General features: G+C 42.6%; 1 pseudogene; it reads right to left on the minus strand.

The window, feature by feature from the left end:
* Positions 1-2,621: 2,621 nt before the first annotated feature.
* Positions 2,622-3,464, minus strand: LOC147989998 (uncharacterized; annotated as a pseudogene).
* Between the last annotated feature and the right edge of the window lie 5,848 nt (positions 3,465-9,312).

Here is a 9,312-nt window from a genome sequence, read left to right on the forward strand (position 1 = left end):
CGTGCGTTGCCACGAACATTTTAGAGTTTGTACTGGTTGCACGTCAAATTTTTCATGGTTAAAAATATAGCCAATAGATTCTCAAAAAAAGAAAAGATAGGCAATAACAGATGAAAAAATAATATATATTGTTTTAAAAAAATTACAAGCTTTTATTTGCATTTTTTAAATATGATAAATCTATTGATGATTTTTTTTCTTTTATTTGATTTGTGTAACTTCGTATTTGGTGTACCGACTCAAAAAGAGCCCACATAAGACTCAAAAGGAAATGTGTGTTAGTTACCATGACATAAAGGAGAAGCCTACTTACTCTCTCTCCTTCTCCCGCCCCCTCCCCCTCCCCCTCTCCCTCTCTCTCTCTATATATGGGGAGAAAGTAGGAAGAAAAAAAATGCATTTCAGTTCTCAATATAGAAATTTAAGAGTGAATAAACCTAAATGTGAGAGTGGGCCTTAGTACACTGCAAGAACTTTCAAGTCTCATCAGTGGCATTATAAGCCTAATTCAAGGTAAGGCAATATAAAATGTTTGGAGAAAAAAAATACAATTTTCTAAAATATTGCAAGGCAGCCCGGAGATATTGACGTTTTGAATTGCTAAGAGATTAAATGCTTAATACAATCAACTGAAAAGCTACAAGCATGCTTCTCCATTTTGAGCGGTTCACCTAACAGGAACTACTTCATTAACACCCATAGTCATTCCAGATCGCCTGCAAAAACATGAGGTAAGTGAGTAAATATTATATAAATAAAATTTTCAGTTGAGTTGAAAGGCTAAATATAAAACCAACAAATATAGGCAAGGTTATATATTTCCTTCTGCTATTTTAATGAGCACCAATAACCTCCTTGTCAGCATCATAATATATCAAGTTTATACTACTTATGAATATAAATAATATGATTAATTAACAAACCTTCGATTGTAAAAGATGTGAAAAACACTTCGATATTTCAAGGAATCACATGGTGTGAGTATTGTCTTAAAGCTTTCAAGATGGCCACATTTTTTAAATAGAATAGCTAGTGACTCCTTACACCAATTCTAAGTTCACCATTGTTACATGTACAAAAGGGGAAAACACACCATGAATAAGAGAAAAAGGATAGAGAGCTGTTAAGTTCATCACATTTTTCATTTGCTTACAGGAGAAATAAGACAATACTCCCTGAGACAAATTTGTTTTTATTGTAAAGCGAGTTCCTCTGGTTGTTAAAAAGATGCCTATGTGGTTGATCTGGAAGGCAAAGGAGAATTTCATAAGATGTATATGGTACCTTCCTAGAACAAAAAAAGATAACTATATATTTGCAGGAAATGTAGCGTTCAATTCCAGGAAATGTAATAGCACACCGGGTCATATTTCTTAATGCATAGAAATCTGGAAAGTATTATTACTTTGGAAAAAATGGACAGTATAAATGAGCATGGTCCAATGCAGGTTCTACAGCTTCTATTGTATGCGTGTTTTTACACAAAATTTACCGGTCACACAAAGGAACAACATATGTTTTAGTAGGTAACTGAATATGCTTTGGAAGATGATGGCTTCCTAACATTTAAGCACATAACTGACCCCTACTGGACCATGGGACATGAATCGGATGTACAGGAGAAGAATGAACATATAGGTTTTATTTCTGCTATACACAGGCCACAGCCTACATGTACAACATTGAGAAACTCCTCGTGTATATACCCTCCTTTTGATAGGTTCATGAAGGTTGCCAGCAATGAGAATCTCATATAGTACTTAGGCCTGAAAATTTTACCATTGGTACTCTCCAGGGAATTAGTCATCAGTACTAAAATGAATGGCATACCTCGCAAGAAATTTCATACAACTCCACTGCTGGTACTTAGGTGTCAAATTTTCAGCATATATGTGAACATTAAATAGACCTCACATACCTAAAGAAAATAGGAAAAACACTCAGGCTGCAGTACTACTCCCGTGTCCTCGCCAGTTTCGGAGCAACCTACCGTGCCCTCGCCGGTTGGGGCACGACCCCTACATCCTTGGGGGTGGCCACGTCCACCTTCAGCCTCGCTTGGGCAGGAACAGCGGCAGCGGCAGTGTTGTCAATTTCGGCGGGCCAATCGCATCCTACCAGGTTGAGGCGCGGCTCCTACATCCTTGTGCAGCATGCACTTGCAGCCTCGCTTGGGGCCAAACAGTGGGGGTAACAACATTCCGCTGGTTGGGTCCAAACATGGCCGAGGATTTAATCAAGTTGTTGTTTAGCCTCATCATCAGATCATTGACTTCTCCAGATGAAGCATCCTTAGAATGACTTGGTTTAACTCCTGGAAATAGCATCCAGTGTTAACATAGTGTTAACTAAACAAATCTACAAAGTCACTTGTCAAACCAACAAAAGGGAGAAAAATGAAGTACCAGACTTTCATTCGTCAGCTCTATTGTGGTGGATCTATTTCAGTTCTTGCATCTTTAACTTCACTACTGTACTCAACATATACATCAATGCCGTACGTTTTTAGCAGCGATTTTTTTCGAGAAAACGCAGAAGATTTGCGTTTCGTTGCATTGAAAAGGAAGGGGTTTCAGTTACATCCTCCTAGGAGGCAATTATACAGAGTGAGGGTGCTGCAATTAATGTACATCCCAGGTTTGGGGAATGAGGGCACGCAGGCCCAACACGCCGGCTCTGGCCCAAAGGGTCGCCTCCTCCTTGATTTTATCCAGTAGCGTAGCTATAGAAGGGCTGGCTCTATCGAAGACGCAGTCGTTCCGATGCTTCCACAGCATCCAAGGAATGAGTAGTGCCGCCGAGGCGAGGCCCTTGCACATAGGCTTGGGCGTGTGCTGCCGCACGGAGAGCCACCAGGTGTTGGTTGATGGCTCGCCATCAGGTGGATTGCAGGGAACCCTTAGCCAGCTCAGGATTTCATACCATACCTGCCAGGAGAATGGGTAGGCGAGGAGGAGATGCTGGAGGGTGTCCGGCGCCTGGTCACAGAGTGGGCAGCACGCAGGGTGCTGCAAGCCGCGACGGGTGAGGCGGTCAGCGGTCCAACACCGGTCTAAGTGGGCGAGCCAATGGAAGAAGCGTACCTGTGGCGGCGCCCAACATTTCCAAGTGAGCTTCCAAGCATAACATGCGGTGGATCCGTGGAACGTGGCAAGGTAGGCGGACTGCGCGGAGTAGGTGCCATTGGAGCTCCACTTCCAGAGTAGATGATCTAGCTCGGCAGAGAGCGTTGTGTGCTCAATCATGTGCCATAGTTGCAGGTACTCGCCGATCTCTTGAATCCCAATGGTGCCATGTATGTCGCGCGCCCAACTGTTGGCCTGAAGGCCATCCGCCACCGTCCGCAGCTTGCGGCGTATCTTGGGGATGCAAGAGTATAACGCCGGCACGATCTCGCTGACGGAGCGTCCGTCAATCCAGCGGTCCTCCCAGAACAAGGCGAGCTGGCCGTTGCCTATCTGCATGGTGGTCGAGGCAAAGAAAAAGGCGTGCTCGTCGGCGGAGAACTGCAGGTCAAGACCACTCTAAGCCCTGGCGCTGTCGGTGCGGCTTAGCCACAGCCACACATAATCTTGTGAAAAATGCTAGACCTACAAACAATTGCTACTTAATCTTACGGGCTCCTTCGTCTCCTAATCAAAATTGCCACCCTCAATTTGGGGGGGTAGGCCCCACGGCGCATTAATATCCAATGAAGGGCAGCCACCTCACCTCGTAATTACTCGTAGATGTAGCCTCAGATTAGGGTCTTTTGGATTAATTGAATCAGCAGTAGATGGTTCTTTTGTTAATATTATATATAACCAGGGGCAGTGAAGATTTATGCATGATATATAATCCTAAACACTGGCAAATCAATGTTATTCAGTAGAATTTTTTTTTGTGGGGATGGTATTCAGTAGAGTTATAGTGGGGAGGAATTTAAATTGATAGTCTTCATCAAAATCAAATCAAAGAGAATCCTTATTACTGGAGTCACATGTTTCGATCTACAAGCACGGCAAAATAATTTGAGTTGATTATGCACTCCGGACATGATGAAATTTTATTGTTACTTTGTGACCAGTTGTTAATTATACAGAACAAAGAAAGAAGGGAAGAAAGAACAGTGGCATGTTGGCTCAGGCATACTGGCTGCCGTTCTATCGCTGTTGCAGTCGCCGCCCCTCCTTTTTTTCTATAACTGAAAGCCGATGTATATATTAAAGATTCTGCATTCCTTTTAAACAATTGTGAGAGATGTGCAACAGGTACGCCAAATCACTGTTGCAGTCGCCGCCCCCCTCCTTTGTTGCTCTGAACTCGTTGTCAGCACAATGCACCCTACGTTTATATCAAATTCATAGGCCAAATCATCTAACATACATGAAAGGAAAATGCAGCTGCTGGAAGGTGAAGCAAGTTAGTGATGAAAATACCTTATACGACCAAGTTCTCCTCTTTCTTCAGCAAGACTACAGGGGTACGCTTGGCTTCATCGTCAATGCGGAAAAGCTTAGCTACATCAGGACTGGTAGTATGGTAGAATTTGAATGTGGCTTCCAGCCTTGAAGCAGCAGCAAGCTCGTTGCTTTGAGCACCCTACAGCTTCTGACAAGATTTATTGATCACTACACAACGTCTGCATTAACTAAGCTTGACGGCGCATCTCTACCATTATGATTTCGTGGAAACACATGGAACATGCAGGTCAAGAACAAATAAGGCAGATAATTTTAGCATCAAAGCAATTAATCACACAATATGTTTCTTCTTTGCCAAGGAGGATGCTACTAAACCAACAACCAGGAAGCCATGTGGGTCAGATGTTAGATAAAGACGCATATTATAAGCTACTGAGTTTTGCCCAAGCATGATCAGATATGCATTTTTTTTCTATAAAGAACAATTCCAAGGGGTAATCAAATCCCAAGGCATGCTATAAAATTTGAAAACTTTCCCATCACTATTCAGAAGTTAAACACGGGATGAACACCTTATAGAACTAACGTGCATGCTAGAGAACAACATTTCCATTACAGAACTATCCTTTAGTATTTCAAGAGATCGAGAACAATAAAACCATGTGACCAATCTTAAGTGGGCAACTATTCCTCTGATAGTACAGTGGACATTTATCTGAATAGTTATGTGAATAAACTCATTTACCGAACTAACAAGTACCTTCTTAGTCGTCCTTGCTGACAATGGTGGCTGACCATTCTTTTTCTTCAGGAACTGCTACTCTTAGTAAAGGTACACATAAAACAATACTGCTACTCTTAGTCAATTTTAAAACACATCAAACTTGACATGCATATATTGATATATACAGAGAGTATAATGTTAAGCAAACGGAAGGAAGAAAAAGAATATCATAAGATTGTAAAAAAAATAGGATGACAGAGCTTAGTATTGAAGGATAGCTTGAAGAAATAAGATGGGTATCTATATATGAGTGGAGTTAAACATGAATTCTTTGTTCTGTCCAAGCAAGATCAATCATGAGCACATCATCCAATTGCTACACCATGCAACATCTTTCTTCGGTAGTGCAAGAAGCAAACTTTGCTTGCAAGAACCCCCCCCCCCCCCCCCCTCGCCCTCTGCGAGAAGAAGAATCTTGGTGTAAATAAGTACTCCTACAAGATATTGATTGCATCAATAAATTAAGTCCCCACAAAAAATCAATGAATCGAGTCCCCGACTGGCTTACCTAAATCTTTGACAGGTTATTATGCTCTAGCTCATGCGTGCTGAAGAGAATTATGATGGTACACAAAGAAAGGTTTCAAAACTGTCGGGATTCTTAATTGCCTATGCATCGGATGCTTTCCACAATTTTAATGCAACATAAAGGTAATTTGATGAGAAAAAAGGTGAACCCTATGTGCGAGAAATTTAGTACTATATACTTATACGTTTGAATAAAATTATCTAACTATTTCTAGCCAAGATAAATGGGCACCATCACTATGCTAGTACTCAACCAGAGAAGCAAAAAATGTCCGTGTGTGCTAAACTGCTAATCAGTTAATCACATACACATATGAGCTAATCATGTGTGCATGAGTGGAGGGATTAGAGACAAAGCAAACTCCTTTATGTCTTTTACTTTCTTTTGTACCTAATTAAGGGAAATAAAAATGCTAGCTAATCGCCCATGCATTGAACCAATGTTTACTCCGCAGCAACTGTCGAACCAATGGTTTCTTTCTTTCGTACCCATAGACCCCGCATAAGGTAGTCGAACAAAGCAAGTTTTCCCACCAATGGCCGGAGAATTGATGCTTAATTATTTAAACCTAACTTTTGCGGAGATTTAGACCTAATCTTTTCAAGTTTCCGAAGAACAAACTTCTGAAAACTGCCTTGTCAATTAGAACACCTCCCTCCCTCCCTAACCGCCGCGATTTGCAAACATGCATTAATGCATATATGTTGGCAGTGGCACCGCTGCCACCAGTCACCAACAACAAACTGAAGCAAAACCATGCGTACATACACCTAATCACCCTGTTTAATTATTAATAACTTGCTACTTAGTGGCCGGGAGCTGAATTGAATGAATTTTATACCTTCTTCACGTAAAGTTTCCAACTTCCCAGTGTTTGTCCTTCATTCGGGAGCTCTTTCAGTCAAATACCTTAGCATAAAGTTTCATGGCATCATGATCTAGTCTCAGTTACAGTTCAGACCAACCACCATGCTAAACGAGACAATGCGCCATTTGCAGGTGTACATGATGCAGTTTGTTTAGTTGGGTAAGAGAGCGGAGTACCTCGACAATGCAAAAGTGATGACGCTGCACCAGACACCCCAGTCCATCAGCTTCGCCGTAGTGCACATACCCTGAAAGGAACCGGTTGTAGCACCACCAGCAGAACATGAAGGAGGATAAGGTCAATTTGTTGAGGAGTCGATGGACGGAGAGGACCGAGCCCACGATGCGGCGATATCCTGATCAGGAAGAGAGCAGGGTCAAGAAGTGACAGGGATGCGTCGGCACGCACCTCCTGGCGAGGGGAATCGGCCTGAGGCGGCTCCATTGTCTTGATTGAGGTAGATGACGTGCTGCCCCGGAGGTCGATGCGAAGACGCGATGCCGTTCATCTCCTCGTCGTGGCCAACCTGACGCGGCAGATGAATAGGGACCGGCGTTGGCGGCGGTGGACGTGGCTGAGGCGTCGGGGCACGAGCGGAGCAGATGGCGGCGCGGCTAGGGCATAGGGTGGCGGTGGCAAGGCCGCAAGGAGGAAAAGGGAGTCTACGGCGGGGTGACGCCGGGATCGGGGGAGGAGATGGGGGGCGGGCGGCATCGGGAGCCGGGATCCAGGGAGGTTGGAGGTCTGGGCGGCGCCGGGAGTGAGGGAGAAGGTGGGGGCGTGGCGGTGCCGGGAGTGAGGGAGAAGGTGGGTGCGGTGACGCCGGGATCGGGGGAGGAGATGGGGGCGGGCAGCACCGGGAGCCGGGGAGGAGGTGGGGGGGCTGGCGGCGAAGGCATCTGGAGGCTCGAGGATTCTTTTTTCGTGCGAGTCGGCGATTTTTTTTCGGTTTTTTAGGACGAAAATAAACCAGAAGAGTTGGGACGAAAAAAAACCTGAAAGCGAGACTACCAACTGCTCCATTAGGACTAGTGATAAACGGATGCAAGCATGAGTAGGATATAATTAATCCATCATGAACATAAATATCGTGAAGGCTATGTTGATTTGTTTCAACTACATGCGTGAACATGTGCCAAGTCAAGTCACTTAAATCATTCAGAGGAGGATACCACCCTATCATACCACATCATAACCATTTTAATAGCATGTTGGCACGCAAGGTAAACCATTATAACTCATAGCTAATCAAGCATGACACAAGCAACTATGATCTCTAATTGTCATTGCAAACATGTTTATTCATAACAAGCTGAATCACGAATGATGAACTCATCATATTTACAAAAACAAAAGAGGTCGAGTTCGTACCAGCTTTTCTCATCTCAGTCAGTCCATCATATATCATCATAATTGCCTTTCACTTGCACGACCGAACGATGTGAATAATAATAAGAGTGCACGTGCATTGGACTAAGCTGGAATCTGCGAGCATTCAATAAACAGAGGAAGACAAGGCAATATGGGTTCTTTTGTCAGATAAGCAATAATGCATATAAGAGCCATTTCAACAATTTAATCATGGTCTTCTCCTATCGACCCTCAAAGAAAAGAAAAGAAATAAAACTATTTACACGGGAAAGCTCCCAACAAGCAAAAGAAGAACAGGAAATATTTTTAGGTTTTCTTTCTAATTACTACTACAAGCATGGAAAGTAAATTAATTAAAAGCTACAACTAATTTTTTTTGGTTTTTTTCTTAAGGTTTATTAAACACACAAGAAGAAAGTATAAAAGGAAATAAACTAGCATGAATGATACAATGAAAAAGTATGAGCACCGACATCTAGCAATGAGTGTGTGTGAACATAAATGTAATGTCGGTGAGAAATACGTACTCCCCCAAGCTTAGGCTTTTGGCCTAAGTTGGTCTATGTCCACTGTTGGCCTGGCTGATATCCATAATAATAGTTGTTGGGGTCGTACTGTGATGCAGCAGCTATCGCCTCCTGAGCTGCAGCGTGGCGACGAGCGGCCTCCGCTCTCCTCTCATACTCATCTGCCTCCTCTCTGGTAATAGTATATCTTCCTCTTGCCTGATAATCAAAGAAAGCAAGAGCAGGGAGAGTAATATGGACAACACGGATAATCAGATAACAGACAGAAAATTATTTATGTTTACTTTATTTCAACTAAATAACAGAAAATATAGAGAGCGTACAGAGGGTTGTGCTTCTAGTTTCATCCATCTAATGCTCGTCAAAAGGAATCCACTGACAAGATTGATCAAGTCTTGTTAACAAACTCATTCTGATTAACATGAAACTGGAGAAATTTTAAATAACACTAGGTTACCTCAATGGGGATATGCACATCCCCAATAATAAGTATATCACATTTCTTCTTGACATTAGGAAGAGGAAATTCAAAACCTCCAAATATAATCGATGGAATTTTTCCGATAGAATTGATACTATGAACTTGAGGTTGTTTCCTCGGAAAGTGTACCGTATGCTCATTACCATTAACATGAAAAGTGATATTGCCTTTGTTGCAATCAATAACAGCCCCTGCAGTATTAAGAAAAGGTCTTCCAAGAATAATAGACATAATATCGTCCTCGAGAATATCAAGAATAACAAAGTCCGTTAAAATAGTAACGTTTGCAACCACAACAGGCACATTCTCACAAATACCGACAGGTATAGCAGTTGATTTATCAGCCATT

The sequence above is a fragment of the Triticum urartu genome, chromosome 1A (genome assembly GCF_056163025.1).
Source record: "Triticum urartu cultivar PI428250 chromosome 1A, HENAU_Tu73, whole genome shotgun sequence".
Lineage (NCBI taxonomy): Eukaryota > Viridiplantae > Streptophyta > Magnoliopsida > Poales > Poaceae > Triticum > Triticum urartu.